The sequence below is a fragment of the Rhinolophus sinicus genome, linkage group LG05, assembly GCF_036562045.2.
Source record: "Rhinolophus sinicus isolate RSC01 linkage group LG05, ASM3656204v1, whole genome shotgun sequence".
Classification (NCBI taxonomy): domain Eukaryota; kingdom Metazoa; phylum Chordata; class Mammalia; order Chiroptera; family Rhinolophidae; genus Rhinolophus; species Rhinolophus sinicus.
In genome coordinates this window covers 120,328,900-120,355,671 of record NC_133755.1, presented here as the reverse complement: position 1 = coordinate 120,355,671, position 26,772 = coordinate 120,328,900, and the positions used below count along the sequence as shown (strand labels likewise).

The 26,772-nt window shown below is 41.7% G+C and overlaps 1 long non-coding RNA gene across 1 annotated transcript in view; it reads left to right on the top strand.

Annotated features, from left to right (window-relative positions):
* LOC109453490 (uncharacterized) overlaps positions 1 to 26,772 on the top strand; it is an 84,608-nt gene that overhangs the window by 36,389 nt on the left and 21,447 nt on the right. The window contains exon 5 of the long non-coding RNA XR_012496663.1: positions 19,766 to 19,896. This is a non-coding gene — a long non-coding RNA (uncharacterized LOC109453490). The remainder of the gene's footprint in view (positions 1 to 19,765; positions 19,897 to 26,772) is intronic.

Below are 26,772 nucleotides of genomic sequence, written 5' to 3'. Positions count from 1 at the left end.
CTCTCGACCTTTAAACCAGGGTGACTTACCTGCACTCTGTGGATCTAAGTATGCCCCAAAATTCTTTGAGGTGACTGCTTGGGCCTCTGTAGGGAGCCGGAGCATTAAGGGTTAAGAAAATGTAACTTCAAGCAGAGTTTGGGAGGATGGCTGAGGGGAACTCCGATAAGCATAAAGAACAAACAGACACCTGCTACCCTGGGAATGGGAAAATATCTGAAGGTCTAAGAACAGTCAGGGCCAAATTTTGAGAAAACATAACTAATCTGTACTTGCTGCCTCAGCCGCTTTATGTAACCTTCTTGTTTCTGTGTGTATAAAAGAAAGCTGAAAAATAAAGTAGGTGCTGCAGTCTAATTAGAACTGCTCGCCCTCCCGATCCCATCTTTGTCTCTTGTCTATTTTTTTCTCAATCCTCACTCCCCACTTCAGGAACCGTTCGTCTCGTCGGCAGGCTCCGACAGGCCTCTCGTTGCTTGGAGTCAGACTCTCTTGTCTTCTCTTTGCTAAATTTGAGCTCTTGGCTCCTCACTCCTGCTCTAATTGTACCTATGGTCTTCGTGTTTGTATTTGGCTGCCCTGAGGTTTGACTCTTCACTCTCCTCAATTGAATTCAGTTTGATTACCCCTGGGCATTACCATAACTCTCTTGGCTGAACTCTCTGGTCTAGTTCAGCCATTGCCCCACCACGAGTAGGAAACTGGGCCATTTGTATGTCACATGCTGGAACCAGCCTTCCAGTGGGATAAGCCAACAAATGTGGATTGATCCCACGGATAATGTGACTGTAAGCCTCGATTTTCTGAGATTTTCCCCATTTCTACTCTCCCCAATTCCCTTGTGCGTCTACTTAACCTCAGCAGTGCTGTGTCCTCATAACAGAGAGCAGATGCACTGGTGACCATCTGGCCTTAAGGTATAGCTTGAAATGCCAGACAAGGGCAATCAGCATTTCTCTTATAGACCAACATTTTACAGTTTCAGCTGCAAATATCACCTTAACTATGAGTGTCTGTGTTGATCTCCCAGTTCTTGGCCTCTATTTTGTTGTCACTTGTGTTGTTATTTTGTCTTCTCACCTGTGCCTTAAACCCTGTTTCAATTTAATCCAATTCACTTGGCATTTATTGAGCATTTCCTCTGTGCCAGGCACTGTGCAGAGATGTAGTGGCTCTTGGGTGGCTAAGTGTGTCTGGTGGGCATTTCCTTCCTTCTTTCTCTAAAATTGGGCAACCACTGGGTATAAAAGACCTCACGTGCAGCCAAATCAGGATATGATGGGGAGTGTGTCCAGACCTCATTTGGGGAGGATTTGGGAGGGTGCACTTCCATTTTGTGTGGTAATTATGTCTGGGTAGTGAGACAGAGAAAGAAGAACAAAGATGGCAGCAGGAAGGGCAGGGGAAAGCATGGATGTCTCAATTACACAATACCTTACTATTTCTACTGTTTACACCAGGGGTGTCCAAACTTTTTTCAACATTTTTTACCAAGGGTCATATGCGGTAAAATACACAAACAGCCGGGCCACTCACTCGAGGTGAAGTATGTATTGCCTCACCTGGTTTATTTAAGTAAACTTAATATAGTTTTGGAATTTGCTGCGCGCCAATTAACAATGGATTGCGGAGCGCAGTTGGCCCGCGGGCTGCAGTTTTGACACCCCTGGTTTACAGTTTTCCCTTGTATATTCTGGTGCTTTATCACCTCTCTATGAAATGGCATTACTGGTCCCCCTTTACAGAGGAGGAAACTAGGGATTTAGAAGGCTAAGTGGCTATTCATGATCTCATAGTTAGAATGCACCTTCCACTGTTGTTAGCCCTCACTCACTCTGCTCCACCCACATTGACCTCCTGGCTGCCTCCCAAACAAGCCTGGCATGCTCTTGCCTCAGTGCCTTTATCCTTGCTATTCCTTCCGTCTGGATGCTTCTTCCCCATTTATGAGCATGGCTCACTCCCTGACTGCCTGACCAGCAGTTTACAGTTGCCATTTCCCCAGATCACTCTATCCCATTTCCATATTTATTTTCTCCACAACTTCCTACCATCTAACACGCCATATACTTCACATATTAATTTTGCTTATTTATAGTCTGTCTTCCTTCACTAGAGTGTAAGTGCCATGAAGGCTGAGGTTCTTATCTATTTTACTCACTATTGCACCCTTCCAGCGCTCATACCTATCCCTGGCATGGAAGAAGTCCTCAATAAATAGTTATTGAATGAATGAATGAAGGTAAAGATCCAGGGACCAAACCCAGTCCAGCTGATTTTAAGTCCCACCTTCTGTCTACAGTACATGAAGCCACTGGATTCTGAATTGATATACAGATTGATGAAGAAGTAAGTTGGCATTACTGGTGGAGATAGGAACTAGCATTATGAAACTCTTTTAAAACAGGTCGAACTCTTCTGGCTGCATTCCTTGAGAATTTAGAATTTATACCTTGTCATTTAGAGCTGTAATAGCTCATACAATGCCTTTATGCAAATTAGACAAAGGAGCCTAATGTCCTCCTCGTGGATATAGCCTCATGCCCGAACTTACGACTGCTGAGCACTTGTTCTCCTCTCTGCATCCCTCTTTTGGGCAAGGTGCAATGTGCATCACTGCACAGGAAGGCCCCATTGTGATTCTAACAGGGCAAACACTGCCATGAGCTGATGTGGGTCTCAGGGTCTGTGGGCAGCTAAGTTGGGGGGAAGGGAGGTTACTTTGCTTCTTTCTTCGCAATTGTGATCACCAGAGCTGCCAGGCATATTTTGTGGGTGAGAAAGAGAAAGGAGCCTATTATAGAGAGGGAGGAAGACTACTCCAGCCTCCTGCCTCAGAAGGGCAAGGAACAAGGCCACGGTGGAGCAGTGTCCAGCAGGGTGTGTGTGGGTTACCTGTTCTGCCTGTCCTTGCTCCCTGCTCCAGAAGAAGTTAGGAAACTAGTTTTCTGACTGAGAGCACTGGAGACCAAGGAGCAGATGCAGTAATAATCCCATTATTAATCTGGGAACTCAAGGGTGAGTGTACAAAACCAGTGCAATATAATGTGTGATTCTGAACACTTGGCAGGGGCCCTGCGAGCTTGGCTGTGTATCTGGGACTTGTGATCTAGGCATAGTGGTTTCAGGGGTGGGTATTTGCTGTGTGGAAATGAGACTTCCTATGTTCTCTGGCCACCTCCTTTAATGAGTTCTTTTTTTTTTCTGATATGAAATTGACTGTTGCTAAAATGTTTGGCAAAGTATTTACCACGTTATCTACTTCCAGAGGGTGGATCTTTCCCAGAGTTGCAGATATAGAAGATCAACCTAGAAAAAGGGAAGAGTTAGTGTCAGTAGCTTAGGATCACTACAGAGAGGTCACATAAGAGTCACCCAGGAGTTATGGACTTCTTAGAGGCTGGCCCAAAGATTGGATTTAGTCTAGGATCTGGTAAGACCTTTCTATCCCCTTCCTTGCTAGAAAGTCCTCAGAACTGGAACTACCTCACAGTGGCACATGAACAAAGGGGCAGGAAAGGGAGAGGAACTAATAATTCCTGAGATCCTACAAGTGCTTGGTATTGTCTCAGGTAATTTAAATAGTAGTTTCTTTTCAGTTGCTCCACGATCTTATAAAGTTTGTTTCCTTCTCTTTTACTGATGAAGGAACTAGACTCAGATCAGACCAGCAAGCTAACTTTCCTGAATCTCACCACAAGGGGTGGAATTGGATTGCAAACCCGAAGCTGGCTTCCTTCTGAGACACACATGGTTGCCCTCCTGATGGGGATAAACTGGAAGCGGGCGAGCACCCACCTATAGCTTCCTGAGCCTGGGCTTGAGCTCCCAGGTGCACATATTACAATGCTGTGGTTGAGATGGAGCTGGTTGGAGGAAGTCCAGTTGCTGGTCTTCAGAGCACAGAGAGGCACAGAGAAACTTGCCTCTTGGCATTGAGTTCTGTTTACAGACAGCATGGGATTCAAGTTAGTGAACCCTTGGGGATTCACAATTCTGTTGTATCTGGTCTTTTCTCTATTTCCATTTGCCACTTTCCTTGCTAGGACCCAGAGTGAACCACTGAAGGAGGCGAGATTCAAAGACAGCAAGATGTGTGGACAGGCTCAGAAACAAATGAGTGTGTAAGAAGTAAAGATGGGTGTAGGGAGAGTGTGGGGGCAATGATACAATGATACAATGATAACCAGAGCTTGACTAATAGAGCAATTCGCAATCCTGGACAATTACCTTGTGAGGTTTTAAGCAATGTTGTTTCCTAGGTCCGACCCACAGAAATTTTGATTTATTTAATTTCTTTGGGTGAGGCCTGGGCATTGGTATTTAAAAAACACACATACATTAAAAAACAAACAAACAAAAAACAACAACCACTATATATAGAGAAATTTCAATCATATATATAAAAGTAGAGAGAATATTATAATAAACCCACCACTCAGATTCAGTAGTTATCAAGCTGTCTCAAGCTGTCTTCAATACCTGCACCTACTTCTCTTCACCCCTATGCATTATTTTGAATCAAATCTCAAGTATATCATATGTAAATATTTTACAATGTACTCTATAAAAAACAGATTATTCCAGTGGAGTTGTGAAGCAGTTGACATCCTAGAGAGGTATCACGGCAGGGAGCCCAGTAAGCAGTAGAGAGGGTGATGGGGGCAATGCAAAGCTCAAGGACAGCTCAGTCCCTTCAGGTTCAAGCACAGGTCATTTCCTCCAGGGCTGCCTATTTCGCTAGATTCAGAACAAGATTTCTCTCCTGAGCTCTGGTCCATCTATCCAACTAACTGTAGAAATTTCCATCTGCATAGTCCCTCTTAATCTCTGCCCTTGTATTCTCTACCTCACAGTTGGCACCACCATCATTATTTATACTCCTCCAGGGGCCAGAAAATAGGAAGTCATTTTGTGATTCTTTCCACTCCTTGCTCACACCTCCACCCTATATGGAATGGCCAAACTACAAAGAGGTTTTCCATATTGAAATATTCCCTCCCACCTCTGTCCCCCAGGGGCTATCAGAGTTCTCAGTTTCTTATGTATCCTACCAGGATACACCAGCATATACAAGCAAAACCATGTACCTCCCTTACATGACTGTACATGTACATAACCGTAGCATATTATAAACAAGCCCTGCTTCTTGCTTCTTTAAGTTTCACTAAGTGTCTTGGCAATCTGTCCTTATCAATACATGAAGAACTTCGTCATTCTTTTTTACGAGCGTATCAGTGTTTCATTGGAAGGCTGTAGCAAGGCTCCTACTGCTGAATATTTAAATTGTTTTTAATCTTGTTGTAAAGACTATTGTTAATATGCCATTTTGCACATTTAAAAACATATCTGTAGGATAAATTCCTGGAAGTGAAGTTTCTGGGTCAAAGGGAATATGCTTTTGTAATTTTGATAGACACTTCTAAACTATTGTTAGTATCTTTACACTTTTAAAAAAGAAGGGTATAATAATGACACTTACATAGATATAAAATGAACACATGCCAGAGATTTTATTAAATTCCTTAATCAGTGAAGAATAAATAAGATGTCACAATCAGGTCAAAGCACCATACATATATGGGCAAATGACGAATGCAGAACTGAATTTACAAATAGAAGAAAAACAGGTCAATAATAAATAATGTTCCATTGAATACAACTAATTGTCATTTCAATGGACAAAAATAATTTTCCTTAGTGTAAATTTTCTACAACTTGCAGAGTTGTAAAATAGCTTAGGCAATAAAGATGGGGACGACAACCCAGAGGGAACATTAGACTGAACAATAAGTAAGCTTTTTTTTTTTTTTTGGCCCTTTAGAAGTCTTTCACAGTTTTGCCTGACATTGCCCCTCCATAAAAGTTTCATCAACTTACAACTGCCATCCACAGTGTGTAAGAGACAGAATCCTATTTTTAAAACACAAGTCTGATAATGACATTTCCCTTTTTAAAACCTTTCCATGGCCCTCCTTTGCCTTCAAGATGAATGAAAGCCTCATGCCTTAACAGGCTTACGAAGTCCTGGAGGATATGGCCCTTGCTTACTTCTCCAGCCTCCTCTCCTCTGGCCAACCTGAACCATTTGTCATTCTGGAAAGTTCCATGCAGTTTCATCCTTTTGGGCCTTTGCTTACCAGGCTCTCTGCCAGGGATGCTCTTTCCAACATCATCTGTTCCAGTGAATGTATCTTTCACATTTCTTTTTAACTTGGTTATTGCTTTTGGGGAACCATTCTTTATTTTCTAAATTTTTAAAGATTTTTATTAAAATATAGCTAACATACAATATTATATTAGTTTCAGGGGTATATAATACCTAAAGAAGTGATCACCATGGTAAGTGCAGCAACCATCTGAAACTCTACTATGCTATCACAATATTATTGACTATATTCCCCATGCTGTACATTACATTCTCATGACTTTCTTGTTTTATACCTGGAAATTTGAACATATTATTCCCCCTCAACTTTTTTCTAATCTCTTAATTTGTATTTATTTATTTTTCACCAGGCATGTAAATCCTGTTTAATTAACCCATTACAGTAGGGATTTTGAATAGTGTAAATAATAGTAAAAAATAAAGACATCATGTACAGAAATAATAATAATTATCTTCATAATAAGAGTCCCTTTTCAAGGCCTATGACATCTTATCTTTTCTTTTTTTTTAAAACATTTATTTATTTATTTATTTTGACATTCAGTATGATTTTATATTAATTTCAGGTGTACAGCATACTGGTTACACATTTATATAATTTAAAAGTGATTCTGACTAGTTTAGTACCCACCTAGCACTATACATAGTTATTACCATATTATTGGCTATATTCCCTATGTTTTACTTTATTTACATCCCCATGACTATTTTGTATTACAAATTTGGACTTCTTAGTGCCTTCACCATTTTTACCCTACCCAATCTCCTCCCATTTGTCATTCCAATAAATCTAGTACCCATCTGACACCACACGTAGTTATTACAATATTATTGACTATATTCCTTATGCTATGCCCTATATCCCCATGACTACTGTGTAACAACAAATTTGTACTTCTTAGTCATTTCCTCTTTTTCACCTACCTCCTAACTCCCTCACATCTGGCAACCATCAAAATGTTCTCTGTATCTATGAGTTTGTTTCTGTTTCATTTGATTGTTTATTTTGTTCTTTAGATTCCATATATAAGTGAAATCATATTGCATCTATCTTTCTCTGTCTGACATACTCCACTCACTATGATACCCTTTAGGTCCATCTATGCTGTGATCTATGCTGCTTGTATGGAAAAGCCACTGCTGCAGATGGCAAGAACCCATTCCTTTCCCTGACTGAGCCATATTCCATTGTATATATGTACCATCTCCTCTTTATCCATTCTTCCATCAATGGACACCCAGGCTGCCTCCTCATCTTGGCCATTGTAAACAATGCTACAATGAACATGTGGGTGAACATGTCACCTTAAAGTAGCATTTTGGATTTCTTCGAATAAATACCCAGAAGTGGGATTACTGGGTCCTTTTATGTCTTTTGTTATAGTCTTTGTTTTAAAGTCTATTTTGTCTGATGTAAGTATTGCTACCCCAGCTTTTTTTCTTTTTATTTCCATTTTCATGTAATATCTCTTTCCATCCCTGTACTTTTAGTCTCTGTGTATCTTTTGATCTCAAGTGAGTCTCTTGAGTGAATAAAGAAGAAAACAAGACCCTTACATCTGGCACCGGATGTAAGGGTTTTGTTTTCTTCTTTATTGAGCCACCCTATCTTTTGATTGGAACATTTAATCCACTTACAATGAAAGTTATTGTTGATAGATATGTAGTTATTGCAATTTTATCATTCATATTTTTTGTCCTTTTTTGTTGTTGTTCATCTTAAAGGAGTCTCTCTAAGAGTTCTCGTAATACTGTTATGGTGGTGATGAACTCCTTCAGCATTTCCTTGTCTGGGAAGCTGTTTATCTGTCCTTCAATTCTAAATGATAGGTTTGCTGGGTAGAGAAATTTTGGTTGTAGGTCTTTGCTTTTTATCACTTTGAATATTTCCTGTTAATTCCTTCTGGTCTGTGAAGTTTCTTTTGAGAAATCAGTTGACAGTGTTATGGGGGCTCCCTTGTCGGTAACTAACTGCTTTTCTCTTGCTGCTTTTAAAATTCTCTTTTGTCTTTAACATTTGGCATTTTAATTATGATGTGTCTTGGTCTGTACCTCTTTGGGTTCATCTTTTTTGGCACTCTGCACTTCCTGGGCTTATATGTCTATTTTTCTTTGCCAAGTTAGGGAAGTTTTCTGTCATTATTTCTTCAAATAGGTTTTCAATTCCTTGCTCTCTCTCTTTACCTTCTGATCCCACTATGATGTGAATGTTGGTATATTTGATGTTGTCCCAGAAGCCCCTTAAACTGTCCTCATATTTTTGGATTATTTTTTTCTTTTTGCTGTTCTGTTTGGGTGTTTTTTGGTACCTTGTCTTCCAAATTGCTGATTCTCTACTCTGTGTCATGTAATCTACTGTTGATTCCCTCTATTGTGTTCTTCATTTCAGTTATTTTATTCTTCATTTCTGACTGGTTGTTTTTTATGTTTTCTATCTTAATTTTTATGTTTCCAATATCTTTGTTGAAGTTGTCACTGTGATCACTGAGCATCCTTATAACCAGTGTTTTGAACTCTGTATCTGGTAGATTGCTTGTCTCCATTTTGTTTAGTTCCTTTTCTGGAGCTTTGTTTTGTTCTTTCGTTTGGGACATGTTTGTCTCCCTATTTTGGCTGCCTCCCTGTGTGTTTCTATGTATTAGTTAGGGCTGCAGTGCCTCACAGTCTTAGTAGAGTGGCTTTATGTAGTAAGTGTCTTGTGGACCCAGTGGTGCAGTCTCCCTGGTCACCAGAGCTGTGTGCTACAGGTGTGTGCCCCTTGTGTGGGTTGTGTGTGCCCTCCTGTTGTAGTTGACCCTTGGTTGCTGTTTGCATGTCAGTATGAGGGATTGACCCTCAGGCTGATTGGTTGTGAGGATTGGTCATGACTACAGTGGAGGAGCTGTGGTGCAGAAGCTGACCCTACAGAGCAGGATTCACTTTAACAGGGCTCTGGTGCATTATCTTTGGAGGAGGCTGTGTGATGCTCCAGGTCTATCTGAAGATGGCCACTGGGCATGCCAGGCCCAGGGCCTCCTAAGAGGGTTTCTGCTGCAGGTCAAGTTCAGCCACAGCCTGTCCCCTGCCTGGAGCCACCTGGAATGAACTAGAAAGCAATCTGTAGATGGCCGATACCAGCGTTGGGCTGGGAGGTACCTCAAGAGGCCAAGCTGTGAACCAAGGTCAGCTGTAGTTAGTACTGGGCTTAGGGCTGGTCAACCAGAGGTATGGGACATGCCAAAGTCAGATGCTGCTTGTTTTGGTTTTGTGAATCTTTGAGAATTTTTAGGAAAGTCAACAGCGTGAGCCAAGATAGGCTGTTTGTATGGAAAAGCCACTGTAAGCAGTTTGGGTGTGCCTGAAAGTTGGGTGGGGTGGTGTCTAAATGAATCACAAGGGTGGAACAAACAGTGTTGCCCAGGTTGATGGAGACTCAGACATGGTAGCCACTGTGTCTGCTCTCTGGGAGTGGGGAGGGCTCAAAACAGAAACAATGGATTCTGCCAGCACTTTCTGGGAAAAAGCTGGCCTTTAAGCCCTTACCCCGAAGCCAGAGAATTCTGTTCCTCCTCATATATCCCTGGCACTTTTCAAGCTTCTGCCCCATCACTGGAGTTCAGAGTGAGTAAATCTGTCAGTGAGTAAGTCATGTGTATGCTCTTTAAGAGGATTGCCTGGAACTGCAGCCACCCTCCATCCCACCCAGCCACAATCTCTGCTGGTTTTCACAGCCAGAAGTTTTGGGGATTTCTCTCCCTGGTACTGGAACTTTGGACTGGGGAGGCTGGTGTGGGGCTGGGACCTCTTGCTTCTCTGGGGGGGCTGCTGGAGCTGAGCTAGCCCTCCCAATTTTTAATGGTCACACATGGGTGTGGGACCAGCCCATTCTGCCTCTTGCCCCTGCTACCAGTCTGGAGGTGGCTTCTTCTGTAGGTCCTCAGTTGTAAGGCTTGGTTCAGCTATACTTCAGGTGATTCTCAATGATGGTTGTTCTATAGTTTAGTTGTAATTTTGATGTGATCATGAGAGGGGATAAGCACAGCATTTACCTACTTTGCCATCTTGACTGGAAATTGGGGAATCATTCTTGATACTCTATTAGAATCTGCCCCTCATTCCTTCATGTGCTTCACTGAATACACTTCCTGGCTGAGAAGACAGGATGGGCAGCTAGCACTGTCTTTTGAAACCATATGTAAATGTTTAAGATAACATGCTCAATTTCACAAAATCTCAAATTCTTTTCTGAACTTCCTTCAAACACACACTCTTCTCCAAATGATTAGAGGTGTAAAAAGATGAATTTCATAATATCCATTTGGAGGCCATCATTTGGTGCCCAATGGCCTTCTCAGTACTGCCAGCTTAGAAGGATGAAGAGGGAATTAACATCATCCCCCTCACAATGTTAAGGGGGGTATTTAACCCAGCTATGGGAATCAGAGCTTGAAAACTACTGGGTCAATACTACATATAAATACAATGACATTGAAAGGTATTGACAAATTGACCATCAGGCTCATCCAAAGTTAAGGGTGACTGACTCTAACATGCTCCTTTTCCCCTTGGCTAGGCTTAGCAGTAGGAGAACAAGTAGGGATAACATCTTAACAACATTTTATTACACTTGTTTGTTTATATGTCCATCTTTTCCTTCTAGCACCTTCTTCACCTGGAGTCCAGGTGAGATTTTACCCTGAATGCTCTAAGGTACCCTTATACATAATAAATTAACATCTCTTCTATGTATCCATGGTACTCATTATGCCTTATCTTTGGCAAAATTAAGAAAATTAAATTAAATAATTTTCTGTAGGATATCTGCAGGATCCTGGTTGAGAAAGGCTGCAAGCTGCATGAGGGCAGAAATTATGTCTCCCAATCCCCTAGCCCACAATCATATAATCACTTTCTTTGATATTGATAATTTTGGTGTTTGTGTGTCTTATCTCCACAATAAAACATTAAACTGTTTGAGGAAAGACACTCAAATATTGTTTCTAACCTCTTTTAAAAGACCAGCACAGTCCTATGTTATTAGTTAACACTTATTAATATGTTGTTGAATATGGGTTTATTTTATTTCCATGGAAACTGATAGTTTCTGTGGCAGAGTCAAGTTAGATAGTCACCAGTTCATTGCCTTTTCCTGGGCATAGAAGAACACAGTATTTCCCAGCCTCCATGAGGTTAGGTTGGGAACACTGAATTGAGTTCTTATCAATGAGAACATAAATAGGTGAAATGACACTTCTGGTTTGAGGCAATTAAGAGAGGGTGGGCTTTCTCTCTCTCTCCCTCTCCCCTCTTTGAGACTGGAAGCAAAGAACTTCAAGATGGTAGAGTAGTAAGATGGAAGCTCCCTGGGCTAGTCAGAGCAAAGCCTCACTGGATTGTTGCCTGACTGGCCTCCAACACTGAGATGAACAAGAGGTAAATCTTGGGTAAGCCTCTGAGATGTAGTCCCTCTTCAACCCCCAAAACTGTTAGCATAACCTTGACTAATAATACAGTGTCTTCCTTTCATAGGTCACTGTAAAATTCTGTCAATTGTGCTCTGCACCCTCTGCTAAAATTTTCACCAAAGTAAGCAATGTAATGACATATTCACCATTGAAAAATATGTATTTAGATGATTACTTCAAATGCAGTGCCTTCAGGGCTGGCTTCATGAGCATATGAGCTGTGCAGTTGCACAGAGCCCTGCACGTCAATGGGACATACGTTTGATTTAATGCTCCGATGTTGCTGTCTTAAAATTCTTAATAATTTTTGATCAAAGGGCTCCATATTTTCATTTTGCACTGGGCCTTGCAAAGTATGTAGCTAGCTCTGACTGGGTGAAATATGGGATTAGAAATGAGACTCAGCTGTGATGAAGGTGGGGAAGATAATTCTTTCAACCAATGATAAGATGCAACATTTAAATCTTAGAGGTTAATGAACATGAGAATAGAATATTCATATTAAACCTTTTCCATGGCCCTCCATGACATAAAATTCACCCTAACCTCAGAAATTGATGACCCAGAAGAAACAAAGGAAATTGTCCTGCTTCTAAAGAAATCTAACTATTAATAATTCCACAAGGCAGAAATGAAAATTAGTTTCATTGTTTATAATCACACTCTATATAAAGAAAGCAATCTGGATTGATGTCGTAAAATATACTTACCTTCAAATGCCTGAATTATGCCATGAAGGAACGCAGTGTTTTTACCTTTATACTTTTATGAATGCTGAAGGGCATTTATTTCATGACGAAAATTTATGAGTTAGCTGTTCTTCCATAGTCTCCAGATGAAATTCGGTATTCCATCTTCCTTGAATTCTTCCATTTCTTCTTCCAGTTTCGGTCTGTATTTGTTAATTTTGGCATTCATCAAATTGGAAAGAGCAGTTTGGATTAGTTTCAGCTCACACTTTATTTTAAATTATTATGATACAGAAGTTACAAGACAATTGTTGCTGTCTCATTGTACTTGGGTACCTTGCTTATCACATCTTTTTGGTCAGTTGATCTTAATTGTGCAAACTAACTGAAGCCTATTTATAGAGAAAGGAGAGAAGGAGGAACTTCAAAAACAGTGGGCTTCCTGAAGGAGAGGAGGAAATAGCCACTGGTTATAAAGTTAAGTGATCCAACAGCTATAGCAAAATTGATCCAAGCAAAACTCTAGTTGTTGGCAAAACAAACTTCATTAGGGTAGAGATGTTTGACTCTGAGGTGGATGATAAATTCAGGAGCTGAGATTTTGGATGTTGTGTTGTTTGGTTTTGTTTTAAAGACCTCTAGATGTAGAGCCAGATGAACATTTCTAGGCACTTAAGATTTTGGAAACCCCCTTTCTCTTGGCATCAAATAAGAAATAAAATCTCAATTGAGATGATGGGGTCCAAACTAAATTCAAATGTAAGAAGTCTATAAATTACAATGCCAGGACCTGGAATCCAGGAACACTGGCCATAGTCTGTGGTTGGAGACTTCAAGCCAACGTCAGGACTGTGGCCACAAGACAGGAAGTAAGACCAGGAAACCAAACAGGGTGCAGGCATTCTTACTGGAGGCACAGGAGGTTCTGTCAGCCAGGAGTGATTCAGCCAAGAGTGCCAGGGCAGTGTGCAGACAGAACTCTGGTTAAGCAGAGATGGAGGTGGAACCAGTGCCTTGGAAAGCCAGAAGTGTACTGCTCCAACAATCCTTAGGGCTTGTCCCTTCTCTGTGGCACAGCAGCCAAAGGGGACAGTGAATGGGTGAAGGCAGACTGAGGAAGTGAGACTGGGCTGCCCCTGGTCTTGGGGTCCAATAACAAGTAGGAGACCAGATAACCCTGAAATATCCTTTTCTGAGGTATGCCAAAGTTAGGGCTTTCTAGGTCACCAGCCCTTTAATATGGACCTACATGGTTATGGGAATATCTCATAATTATCTATTGTAATGTATATTATATATATATTATGTAGCAGATAGTAATCCTCTGGATTACTGGAACTAAACCAGGTAAAGGCAAAGTTTCATTTAGCCACTTTGAAATGCTTATTAATGGTGGGAAAAGGAGCTGAAGGGATTTTCATTTAAAAAATAATTATTAAATGTCATCTATGAACCCAATACTGTACAAGGCAGTGCTTGGGTATAAAGATGAACAAGACTTCACCTCTGCCCTCACATGAGCACATGTGGAAGTATGTGCCAGCTAGAGCTATGTGCACAGGTGTGGCTTAGGCGTATATGTGGGGCTTAAGGGCAGCAGTCTCTCAAGGGCCGTGGCTACATACAGGCTTGTCTTGAAGCTGTTTGTAAGCAAGCACATTATTTCTTACTCTGGTTGCATGCTTATTTGAGGTGGTACGAGGATAGAGTTTGGCACCGGCAGAACTGGGCCTAAGATGAGATGTGTGAGGGGCTTGCCTTGAGCATAAAATATAAGGGAGCACCAAAGAAGACAGTAATCAAGATAAATAAAAATTTAATGAAACATTTTTAAAAAATCCAAATTAATGCCAAAACTATCCATGATGAACGAAATATCAAAAATTTCAATAAAGACAGAACCAGTGCTAAGCCACATTGGAGCCTGAAGCAAAAGGAAAAGTTAGTCATACTGATCCTATCTTTATCTAAAATGTTAGATATTACTTCTCTTCATTATACTAAGTGAAATAAGGCAGTCACAAAAAGACAAGTACTCGATGGTTCTACTTATATGAAGTACCTGGACTAGGCAAATTCCTAGAGACAGAAAGTAGAACAGCTTATCAGAGGCTGGAGGGAGGAGAAATGGTGAGTTTATTTATTGTTTAATGGGTACAGAGGTTCCGTAGGGAAGATGAAAAATTCTGGAAATGGATAGTAGTGATGGTTGATGGTTGTACAACATTGTGAAATACTAATGCCACTGACTTATACACTTAAAATGGTTAAAGTAGTGAATTTTATATTACGTCTGTTTTCCCATGGTGAAAGTATTATTTATCTCTATTACTGAGTGTTTGGTCATCCCCTTAAATTTGCCCCTGTATTAAGTGCCTTAGGCACAAGTTTCAGAGGTAGGACCTCTGACAAGACGAGAAAGATCCTGTGGGTGTCAGAGGGGGAATGCAGGATGTCAAGGGAGACCTGGCAAGGGAGTTACTACATGAGCCTTGAAGGAAGAGGAGGATGGGAAGGGATTACGAGTAAGAGGACCCGCATATGTACAGCATGGAAGTGTGATAGAAGGTGGACCTCTGAAGGAAAGGTAGTGAGCCAATGATGCTGGAGAAGCAAGTCTGAGCTGGGCATGAGAGTGGAGTACAGCTTTGGGAGATGAGATTGCAAAAGTAGACTGGGACCGACTCATGGAGGATCTGGTGTGAGGGTTAACTTCAATCTGTAGGCAGTGATGGGAGAGTGAAGTTAATAAACAGAACAAATCTTTGTTTCTAGAGTGCTGTGACATACAGCACTGTGGAGTGGAGTGGAGATGAGAAGGGAGGGGACGTGGAGCCTGGAGAGCTGTTAGGAAGAGGGGGGTGTGCTGCAATGGTGTCACCAGAGATGAGAGAACTGGGCTGGAGCAAAATCCTATGGCAGGGAGAGGAGAGGGATGATTTGAGATATATTTGGGAAGTAGAATGGATGGGATTCTACCCTTCTGAGACATAAACTTTACAGTTAGATTAAAAAAACAACAAAAAAGACCTGTTGGTTGAGTGACTTTTAATTTTGCCAAGAGGAGGCTGCCTGGAGTAATGGTTTTGCGCTTGGTTTTTGGAAGCCAAATTGTGGCTCTGCCATTTACTGGCTGAGTGACTTCAGTCAAGTTTCTTATCCTCTTGGGCCCTCAGTTTCTCCATTTGCAATACACAGATAATGTTATCAGGTTGGTGCAAAAGTAATTGTGGTTTTTGCAATTATTTTTAACATTTTATCTATCTATCTGTTTATTTATTTGTTTTTTCCATTTTTTAAAATTAGTTTCAGGTGCACCAAACAATGTAATAGTTAGATATTTATCATTTATATATCTCACACAGTGACAATCCCCCTTCCCCAATCCACTACCCCTCTGACATCGCACAGCCATCACACTTTCACTGTCTCTATTCCTAATGCTGTACTTCGCTTCTTGTAAATATATATATGTATATTTATATATAATTATAGTTGACATTCATTATTGTTCAACTTCTATTTTTAACCTTTTAAACTGCAATTACTCTTGCACCAAACTACCTCGTACAATTATCACAAGGATTAAATGAGTTACTATTTGTGAAGGACTTAGAACTCACATAGTAAGTTCTAAATGAGAGTTTGTTAAAAATAGCAGAAATAAACAACTAAAATACTGTTACAGATCACCTTTCTGAATCATTGTCAAAGAAGACCAGGATAAAATTCTGGAAATTTTAGTGTGGAATCGCTATTAAGTACAGGAAGCATGCCTGGTATCTGGGAAATTGAGAGATCCAGGTGAGTGGGTGTTCTAAGGGAAACTCTGGCAGTGGGGTCAGGATGCATGATGCTACAAGAATGCAGAAGCAAAGCAAAGAGCTCAGTGGCATCCAGAATTCCCAGCAGGTAGAAGGAATGCCCATGTGTAGAAGGCTTGGCCACTGTTTTCTCATTTCCTAAGACAGAAGCTGACGATTCAGTTTGCTGCAGGAATTGGGTCAGTTGCTGAAAATGGTTTATTGGCTTTTATAATCTTTTTTGGGGGGCGGGGCAGTTTTATAGAAATAATGTGATAAACGCATGTTCACATCCAATGACTTGATCCTCTGCCTGGCAGTTAGTGACTTTTCACTCACTCATTGCTCTACCTGGAATGCTCATGACCCCCCCTCCGCCCCCCACCCCCCACCCCAGTAACTCCCATTCATCCTCTTGGTCTCAGTTCTAATGTCAGTTCCTCAGGGAAACTGTCTTCACTCCCCTAGACCACATGTCCCCCCATGGCAGTGTGTGCCTTTCCTTTATGTGCTCTGTCAGTTTGTAATACATTCATTTTGGGGATTATTAGTATGTTGTCTACTTCCCCTTCCCCCACCCCCCCACCCCCGACAATAGCTCCATTAAGGGCAGGTTTTGTTTTTTTGTTCACCATTGCATTCTTGATGCTTTTGTGGTTCCAGGACAATGTAAGGGCTTACTACATAATTTGTGAATATGGTGATATTTTTGTGGAATAATGAATGACTGTACTGATACCACGCTATACCCCTCAACTACCCAAAGGGGTTCTTGGTTTTCTGAGTCCACTGGGATTTCTTTGGTTGTAAATGGTTGGGCTTGACAACTGCTTTCATGTCAGTATTGACTCTGTATAATATATCTGATGATCAGGGATTTCTTACTGCAGACCAAGCTCTTATGTAGTTGGTCTCTGGAGTAGCAAGCGGAGTGGCACGGAATCAGGGTCTGTCATCTCAGGGGAGCTGTCCTTGTCCTACTGTGGTTCCTGAGAGACCACCTCAAAGATTGCCATTGGTGCTGGTCTATTGTCCGAGACTGGGAGTATTACATAGGGTGCAAAGAGTTGAACCCCTTCATAGTTTTCTCACACCGTTAGTAATGGGGAAAAATGCCATCGAAATGTCATCAGTTCTAATGTGGTTGGCTATATTAAATGCTAGAAATAATAATGGGAGAAACGTGAGCCTCTCTTTGCTGCAATGTGCGTTTCTGAGGAAATGAAGAACATCGCATTCAAAACCTCATTTCCCCTCTTAACTATGAGGGATTTCAGCATCAAAAGACTTCATACCCAGACTTCCACCTTCTAAAAACTCAACCTGCAAATAAAGCCAGCAGGGGGCGCTGCGACCCTGCCTAAAAATCGTTTGGCTCAAACTGGAAGACGGTGACATCTGGATTATGAACCAAAGATGATCAAGTCTGATATTTATGACACTCCAGTTACAAACCTTCAGAGAAAGGTTTATGATGGCATAATTTATATACTTTCTTTAAAGGTCACATGAAGCTAGTTTGTGTAAGCAATCTGTTTGCCATGTAAAAACGTCCTCATTTAGTTTGGGAAAATCACCTTGCAAAAGAAAGGATGACCGGAGCTTTGGGAACATTGATTTAACATGATCCAAATTCACATGTCAGTTTAAGGTCATCTGAGCTATTAGGGGTCATAGGAACTTGGATGTGATTTCTCAGTGAATGTGGAAACAAGTAAGGGGGGTTGAAAGATGATTATGATAAATGAAGGGGGGGGGCATTTCATAGTTATTTCATAGTTCATAAATACCAAAATCTGATTTTAGCTCCAGCTAGGCCTTCATAAAGAGCATACAACAGGCAGGAAGTTAAAGGGAAGAAAGTGACCTTATCTGCAGGGGTGTAGTTGGTTTGTCTCTGGGATACAGTCCTGGTTTGAGGGGCCTGAGTTTTTAAAAATCTGTGTGCCTGCAAAGAGTTTGATCTCTCTTCATTTCCAGCTGGCTCTTAAGTTTTTCTTAGGGTTAGGTCATCATAGATTGGAGTGGGTGGTCACACCAGTAATCCCAGACTCCTTCTCTTTACAGCTCAAGCCCTCTCTGGAATTGAGGCAGATGATCGAACAGGACTTTAGTCTCTCACAGTGGGGTGCTGGCCATTCATCCATCTCCAGGGTGGTCTGTTAAGGGCTGGAGGGGTACAGTGTTCATCCCATTCTTCTTATGTGACCCAAGCTACTTTGATGGATGCTACTAATAACCCCCACATTTTCCTCTCAGGCCCTTTGATGACTAACATGGGGGAATATTTAGACCACAGCCAGGAGAAATGGGGGGAAAGATGTTTTCAGGAGCCACGGTGGAGTTGAGTGACAAAAATGGTGAGGAAAGCAGATACTCTTCTCCAGCTTATTGAGTGTGCCTCATTCCTCATTCAAGTTCCTGGCCGCAAACATTTCCTGGGAAACTTCATGGTTAGTACCTGTTTCTTTAGTCCTGGGGCTATTTCTAGCACCTCTGATTCTTTCATATTAATGAGGAAAAAAATTTACTCCCCTGCTGTTTCAAGCCAGCAGAGTGGGAATTTCATTAGAAGTTGACTCTGCAAACCTTGAGAGTTTCATTTGGGGAAGCTAAATAATCATCAATTCATGGTTAAAAAGGAAAGGCAAAAATTGATTCTCAGATGTCACGTGTAGAACCTCTAATAGATGATCTAAGAATCTTTTTTTTCTTGTGAAGAATAAAACATTCCAAAGCTTATGAGTGTTTAAGAATTTGCCTGCCCTCATGCTGGCCTCTCGGAAGCTGAAGGGCTGCCAGTGGCCATGTGGGGGACGACAGGAGGGGCTCTGGCTGCCTGAGACCTACACCTGTGCCTTGGTGCCCACAGAGATTAGAACAGGACTCCGCTGGCATGGTGGCTGGAGCTGGGCAACACCACACACATAAATGCGGGCAGATGTTGAAATGTTGACTAGAGACAACAGGGCTGTGCCTATTTGCTGGGGTGGGATTGATTAATGGGGGTGGGGACAATGCAAATTCAACAAGCCAAGTAGACTGCTGGCAGGAGAGCTGGTGTTTGAACACTTTTTGTAAAGACTTCGTGGAGGTCTTTAAACACAGGATAAGTCCCCATGTGTCTGGAGGTTTAGTGGGAGGTCTTCCCATAGGTTGGGTGTGGTTTTGATGAACCCTCAAAGTCTTTTCAATGTTCTGGTTCTGTGGTCAAGATTAGACAGACACATGTGGCCACAAAAGAAATAAGATAGGGATCTAATGGAAAGTTTTATGTTCTATATCTTTAGTTCCTGCCTATTTCCAAATGGAAGATAGTCTATTGTATTTTGCAAGATAGATCCTGTCCTGTCTCTATTTCAAAAGCTCAATAGAATTGATTCTCCTCATCTTGGCTTAATATTCTACTTTAATGTAGAAACATTTATTCCAAATCCTTCTTAAAACCCAAAGCAATGAGCCTGAGAAAGTGTACTAGTCCAGAATATTACAGATATACTTAACTGATGTCATTCATTTAAACCCCTTACCCCAAATTTCATCAAAGTAACTTGTTTTTCTCTGTTACCATTTAAAACTTGTTCCCAAAGAAACAACAACCATCCAAAATGAACAGAAAATCCAACAAGTGTCTTACAGAAACTGTCTTTTTCCTTGTAGGTGCTTCTTGCTTGAAACAAGAGGATCTTGTGGTTTGATAAAATATGTTTTGAATACCTAAGGAGGGCCTCCTTTTGAAGGCTTACACACTGCAGTCTTTCTCAAGGTTTGAATTTGCTCAGAGAAGAAAGGTGAACTGCATTTGTTCCAAGTAAAATATACATCTGTATTATTCACCATCGCACCCCTATTCCATTATAAACAAATACTGACCTTGTCCTTCTGATGTGAAGCCAGAGGGAGTGTGAAATATAGCAAGGAGAACAGTCTGATGCAAAATATGAACGTTCCAAGCAACAGAAACACAATATTTGAATGGAGTAGAGAAGGTCCCAAGTTGGTCTTTCTAATTCCTATTCTGCTGCTGACCTTGGGGAAAGTAATGCAATAGTTATCAGTCACTTTGGGAAAACTGCCTACGTTATTTCAGATTGCCAGTTGAATTTTTTTCCCAAGGATCTATTTCTTGAAAGTCCCTCTGTTTCTTTCTTTTGGCCTTAAGAACTTCTTTGGAGAACTTTTTTTTTTGGGGGGGGGTGGAGGGCTGAACTTTTGACCTAAATACTAGAAACCAGTATCCATTTGGATGCTGAGCAAATTCCCTCCTTTCAGTGGGGCTGGGAGCTACTCAGCATGATATTCTAGGAAAAAACTTTTGAATGGTAGAAGAATTTAGCAAACATTATATTAGAAGAAAGGAGGGACATGGTTGAGAGAAGATGCCCAAGAGGTGGGATTTTAATGTCCAATGAAATCCACACCCAGTGTTCAGTGTTTTCTCCTGTTAAATAGGGATAATAGGAGGATTAAATGAGATAATACAGTTGTTTCTCCTACAATGTAACATATGTCTTGCTAAAAATCAAGGCATTATAGAATTTCATGCAATAAAAATGATGGGGTTTATCGGAAAAATAGAATTGGGTGGAACATTCAACACTGGTGTAGTCTAGTAAGGAATACTCTTCCAAAAACCTAATAAAACTTTTAGATATCTTAAATCCCTTGTAAATTAAAAAAAAAAAAAATACTATGGTACATAGAGCACTTCACCTTGCAGAAACCACGAGGTTTGCTTGGTGGAGTCATAGAGTGAAACGTTGGGGCTTCTGAGTTATGAAGAAGAGAGGGAAGGAAGCAGATAGTAGGACAAAATGCTATGACACTAAAGGTGCTGTGGTTGGTTTGCGCTGTTTTCCTTCTGCATGAACATTAAGTAGAAGTTCACGGTTGGTTGTTTGCCATTCATCCTTTTCTTAAAAAGCTGTGTGTATGGCTCCAAGTGAGATGGGACGCCACGAAGTGCTGGCTGTTCTGCTTGGCGTTGGCGGCCTTGCTGTCCGTCCATACAGGTGCCCATCAGCCCACTTCCGGCCTATCATAGCTTTGGCATGTTCAGCTCCGGTGGGCAGCACTGGGCTTGGCATCAGTGTCCTGTCATCATCAGCATTGCTTGCAGCCTCCTCTGTCTTGTTCCAGAGGCTCTGCAGCCCTCGCCGTGCCTCCTGCTAGCCAGCTTTGCTCGACTTGTGCTGCGTTATCACCGATGGCACATATGTGAATTTCCTTAGGCCTCTTGTTATTGCGATGTCACCAGTTGTTTGGTTTCTTTCTACCTGTTTTATTGTTTTAATCTCTTCCTCAAGATTTAAGACTTCCCCTTTTCATTTGCTACTTGAATTTGTCTATTCAGGATGTTTGTTCATGTTTAGGGTGTTGCAGTAGCTACTTTTAGCAAGAAAATTACATGAATTTGGGAGGAACTATATACACGCATAGGGTCAAAGCATGTAGGTCAAATGGGAAAAGAGAGAAAACATGAGGGAGTGTGTTTGTGTTTTCCCCCACAGTCACTGCATTCAACTGTCTGGTGTTTTTGAATTTAGTTGGTCCTTTTAGGAAGTATAAATCAAAGTTACCTTGTGAAAAATTGTATGTGACCTACCATATACAATTATACATATCTTAGGGATGGCATCTCCTGTTTATCCACCTTTTCTGAATAAATTGGCACATAACAGACAAGCTTTGTAACACATACATGAAAAGTGCTTACAGACATAATATAGTAAACCCTCAATAAATGTCAGCTCATGGTATGGACATGAACAACATTTTTGAATTGATAGCTCAGACACTTTCAGTACTACAGCTGAAGTGTGCACGATGAGACTTTCCATTGCTTAATTAGTGAGGACAATGAGATGAACCTCCATGGAATGAAATGTGGGGTCCTGCATGAACACCCTGGCTCCGAGCCTTAGCTTCGCCACAGACTGACTGCAAGCAAACTGCTCCACGTCTTTGACTCTCTAGAAAGAGAGAAAAATGGAGCTGTTAAAACCCGCCTTTCCTCTGCTATAGGAATTCCTACCTGTGAATTCTAGATGAGAAAGTGAATGGGAAGGCTCTCTGAAAACTGTGAAGCACTGTGGAAATGTACAGTCATAATTCAGTCATTGATCTAATAGACCACAATGCAGGAAAGTGAACACTGTTTGCAAGTGTGAAAAAGGCAGTTTTCTTTTTCTCACAGGCAAGTACTTTTTGCTTTCTCATTCCCATTTCAGTGGGATAGCTGACCATACACCTCCCACAATTTGATAGATGTTGCAGAATTTCTGTGTGTGTGCATATGTTCCTTTTTGGTCGTGTCAGTAATGTGAAGGGGATTCTCTGCCTAGGGCTAACTTCAAGCCAAATCAGGGTAGAGATGGGGGAACACTATAAGCTGTGTCCCTCAGCCCCAAATCCCTTCTCTGTGAGGCTATAGATAGTTCATGAAATACTTCCTTCAGGTATTTTTGTCTGTTTATTTTTATTTTTATTTTTTTATTGGGGATACTAAACAGAAGTGATGCTAAGGTGGTCATAAAGGTGGCGTGGTTTCTACAGTGTCATCAAGAACACTCACACTGGAGTAAGAAACTCACGTATCCCAAGGCCGCCATGCTGTGAGGAAGCCTGAGCCACAGAGAGAGGCCGTGTGGGGGATTCTGGCTGACAGTCTCCACTGAGCTCTGCATTTGTGTCATCCTATCCCAGGTGCCAGGCATGTGAGACAAGGGGCTTCCCAATGATTCTGGTCCCTAGCTGTCAAGTCACCTTCAGCCTTTGAGTTTCCCAACTGAGGCCAAAAGATAAGAAACCCTGCTGTGCTGTTTGATTTCCTGATATAAATGAATGGTTGCTTTTCACCTCTAATTTTGGGCTGGTTTTTTACACAGCAAAATTAACCAGAATGGTAGCCAACCACGAGTGTCCACCTCAGAAGAGGACTACCTTGTCTTCTGAGCACATTTACCTCACTCTGACAACCCACAGATTTAAAAGTCTAAATAAACAAAAACAGATACAACATCTGTAAAGTTGTATATGAACAAAAAATCTTAATTGAATCATATTTTAAAGGACGAGTGCTTTTATTCCTAAACCAAATTCTGGGTTAGCTTTTTAAAAGTAAGGATTCCAGAGCCCAACTCCGGATCACGCTCAATCAGCCTCCCCAGGTGTGAGAATCAGCATGTCCATGTTCTAACTCTCCAGGCTGCTCAGAGGTGCAGCTCTCACTAAGAAACATTGACTTAGAAATTCTACACGTGCCATTAATATCAACATACAGTTGGTGTCAGGTTGATAAATTATTGATGAAAATGCACAATGTGAAAATGTGTGAATCTTAAGGGTTGATTAAAAGTTGAAGTTGGCCTTGCACTCAAGTCTTTCAAAGCATATTTCAGATATGTTAACAAATTACCAATTCTGCATGACTAGTTGAGGTGGGGAGGCCAAAGGGTGGCATAATTCAGATGTTTATTTTTACAATGCCCTCATTCTTCTTAATGGATTAAATTAATTTAGATTGTTATGTGTTGAAGGGTAATGGGCCCACAATTGCCATTCTGAGCGAATTAGGAACACCCCCAAGATTTTGAAAATAGCATGTTTTGGAATTAAATTGACACAAAACATCAAAGTTCCATTTGGACTCTTTCCGAGGCCCTTGGCATGCTCACACACACACAGCATTACTGCTTGGGGTCGCCCTCTAAGACTCCTAATAGCTCCATCCTGAGCATTTTCTCTCCATTTGGCAAGCTCGCTGGTCACATGGAGGCCATTCACAAGCACACGTGGTCCTCGTTAGCACTTCATTGCTCTGCATCACAAAGTCTAATACCTGGTTGATTAATTGGATGCTATCAGCAGCCTTGGAGGAGGCTTACCGAGAAGGCGAGACCACTAACTGAAGGCTGAAGGTGCCATGGTGTAGCATAAAGGCTCTGTTTAGGATACTTCTATTTTACGATGACTAGAGTTGAATGTGTGGACTTTCCCCCAGAGTGGTAGGTGCCTGCTTAATGATTCCCTCTGCTTAATATAATTGGGAAACACCTCCTCCATTTAAAAATTCATGTTTTGAGGATTTTTTTAGAGCCCATAGCAAAAAAAGGTAGATGTTGACTTTATTTTCTTTGAGTGGTGAGCAGGGAGCTGGAAAAAACTTGTGTGAACTCCCACTTCTGCCACCTTCACCAGTGATTTGATGGTTGGTATAGAGTACAAAAAATAAAGAGTTTGGAATCTGGGAAACTTTAAGAACTTTATATGGAGAGACTATTTTGTTTCAAAACACATCTGGTATCAAAAGGGAAATTTGATTTTCCAGTTCTTGGAGGGAAAGGTGATTAGGCTGCAGTGTTCTGGAGAAGCTCAGGATAGATCTAACTGCCTTAATAAGTAATAATGGATTACATTTGAGCAGACACATGGGATTTAGCAGCAAAACAAAAGCTGATATCATTTGGATACATGCAAAGCAGCAGCCAGCCAGTCTGGGGACCTGATAATCAGAAGCCATAGTATCGGGGGAATACGTGCGGATGCCATCTGAGTTGTGGGCACAAAGGAACGTTTAAGATCCTTGAGGGTGCATGTGCTGCTGGCTCCAATGGCACATGAGCCGGGCCCTGGATGAGCCAAAGGCTTGCAGGGTTAGGCCTCGAGATGCACGTGCTATGAAAACAAAGGAATCTAAGTCTTGCATTTCTACTGAAGGCAGTATCGCCCTACAGAAGGCAAATATTGTTCTTTGGGGGCAAAAAAACCCCCAAAACCTTACCTTTAAAAACATGTGAATCAGATGTATATACAGCACATATACAGATATACAGTATATCTATGACATTAACATTTTATTGCTGAGGGTGGCTGGGAAAAAAAGAAGTTTAAAATGACTCCTTGAGCAGGCAATAATGAAAACAAGTTTAGACACATGGGTCTAAATGAAAGGGAAAAGTTATCCCTGACACCAAAGTCTGAACAAGTCAAAGTATTTCCATTGTCTGGAACATTCTTTCCAAGTTCATGTCCAGAAAGACACAGGCCTATTGGAGGGATTATCATCAGACTCTCATGAATAGTTCTGCTATTTCCCTCCTGTCATGCCAAGAGATGTGTATATTTGGACCAATGACTTACTTAGAATGGGGACTTCATTTAGGGCCTTTTCTTAGAAAATAAGTGTGTGCTAGGCCTTTCCAGCTCTCTGCTTCCCAGGAGATTGCTCAAAATAATGACAGTGCATCTTAACCTTGGGGTGAACCTGTGAATGAAACCGAGAGCGATTCCCCAGGCCTCTCTAGCTCTGGTGTATGGAGGCCAAAGAACAGCCAGAACCTGTGTCTTCTAGCTCCTGCTTGTACGTGCTCATAGGGAACCCAGAGACTCAGCTGTTTCTGGGAGCCCTAGACGAGTTTCTCCCTGTGCTCCTGGGACTCAGGTGCCTCACATTTTTTCTTCTCTGGAGTCTGCTCACAGGGCAATTAAGGAAGGGACCTTCCCCTACCTTGTTGCTGGTGCCGCCCCCTCCAAAGGGTCACTGTGTCCATGCTTCACTGCAGTCCCAGAACTGCATTAGGGAAATGGAGACTGTCTTCCCCTCCTCAGGGGTCGGATGGAGCCTCTGAGGTGGCTGCAGTGGGTGCTACATCCTTCCCTCCTTGTTCTTGTCATCTCCATCCATCTTCCAAATTCTTAACACAGGATGACTTTCTTCTCGCAGGATTCCTATGTCCTCACGTGTGTTAGTCCATTCAGGCTGGACTAATACACATGAGGACATAGAACAAAATGCTACAGACGGGTGGCTTATGAACAACAGAAATTTATTTCTCACAGTTTTAGAGGCTGGACGTCGAAGATCAGGGTGCCAGCCTGGTTGGGTGAGGGCCCTCTGCCGGGTTTCAGACTTCTCCTTGAATTCTCACATGGCAAAAGCACCTGGGAGCGCTGTGGGATCATGTTGATAAGAGCACCAGTCCCATTCATGAGGGCGGCACCCTCATGACCTAGTGGAGCTTAACCCTCCTCCTGACACAATCGCATTGGGTCAGGATTCTAACATGTGAATTGTGGGGGGGCACACGCATTCAGACTGTAGCAACCGTGTAAATGAGCTCATTTGCTAGACACTAAGTGAGGGAATACCCAGGCTGCACACCCAGGCCTGTCAGTTTAGGCCCCACAAGGACCACCCAGCTACAAGGCATGCTACTAATCAGTTGGTGGGTAATGTGAAACTCGGTAGGGGTTCAAGAGCAGGGACATGTCCTTTGTTTCAAGGGAACACATTCATTTGTTAACATCTAGCCTCAAATTCCCAGAATTTTCATGGGTTGCTTTTTACTGGGGAAGTGTTGATAAGTACCCTGGCTCATTTAGAAACTGTAAACACCCAGAGAAAAGAAATGGGAAAATGAATTTCTGGGAACCTTTAGCAGATCATGAGAGACATTTTTAAAGAGTGGCAGGACAGAGTCTGGGTGGTAGAGGAGACACCCTGGAGTTGGGAAGGGGCTTGCTAGGGAAATGAGCTATTAGGGACTTCACAGGACCAGGAGAAGTAACATAGCAAATGTAGAACGGCAGTTGTATGTACCGTTTGTGAGAGTCTGATGATGTTCACCCCATGGGCCTGTGCCTTTCTGGACATGAACTTGGAAAGA